General features: G+C 32.3%; 1 protein-coding gene across 1 annotated transcript in view; it reads left to right on the top strand.

The window, feature by feature from the left end:
• The window catches only part of LOC103397289 (calmodulin-regulated spectrin-associated protein 1-B-like), a 411,725-nt gene that overhangs the window by 266,011 nt on the left and 144,967 nt on the right, over positions 1–747 (top strand). The window lies entirely within an intron of this gene.

Below are 747 nucleotides of genomic sequence, written 5' to 3'. Positions count from 1 at the left end.
TTTCTGCAAAAGGAGGATCTACTAAATATTGATGTAATTTTTCTGTTGGGGTGCCCAAATTTATGCACCTGCCTACTTTTGTTTAAGTAATTATTGCACACTTTCTGTAAATCCTATAAACTTCATTTCACTTCTTAAATATCTATCTATCTATCTGTGTTCATTTGCTATATGATATATTTAATTGAAATTGCTGTTCCGAACAACCAATGATCCATAAAGGAAAATCTTGAAAATGATCAGGGGTGCCCAAACTTTTTCATACCACTGTATTTTCCAGGCTCTGGCATTAAGAATTGTGATAAGAAGAGGGTTTTAATCCAGGGAATTCAGCACCTGAGTAGAAAATACCTAGGTGGCTCAGTGAGTAAAGATTTCTCCTAAACAATTTCCAGATTTTATTGGCAGACAACGTATTTTCATATAAATACTTATTTATGTAAATAACCAAGTTATTACAAAATTACAGCATTCAGGTTACTTTTTATGTGACATCATGCAGTGTACTGTTTTTCTACTATAGTTTATCAATGACTGACATTTACATTTGTCAGTTTTTCAATGACCACGTTTTAAACATGTTATTTCATTTTTCTTGACAACCTTAAAAACATTTTGTTAAGTGGATTTTGAATAGCTCTGGATAATGTGTAAGTTTCTAGTTACAAGAACTTTTTGCATTTAACCTGCATGTCTCACCCCCATATTTCCGTAGTCTATGAACTTCTTCTTCTTTTTCTTTCGGCT

The sequence above is a fragment of the Cynoglossus semilaevis genome, chromosome W, assembly GCF_000523025.1.
Source record: "Cynoglossus semilaevis isolate Cse_v1.0 chromosome W, Cse_v1.0, whole genome shotgun sequence".
Lineage (NCBI taxonomy): Eukaryota > Metazoa > Chordata > Actinopteri > Pleuronectiformes > Cynoglossidae > Cynoglossus > Cynoglossus semilaevis.
The sequence above is the reverse complement of the archived record's forward strand: the minus strand, read 5'-3'. Positions and strand labels throughout refer to the sequence as shown.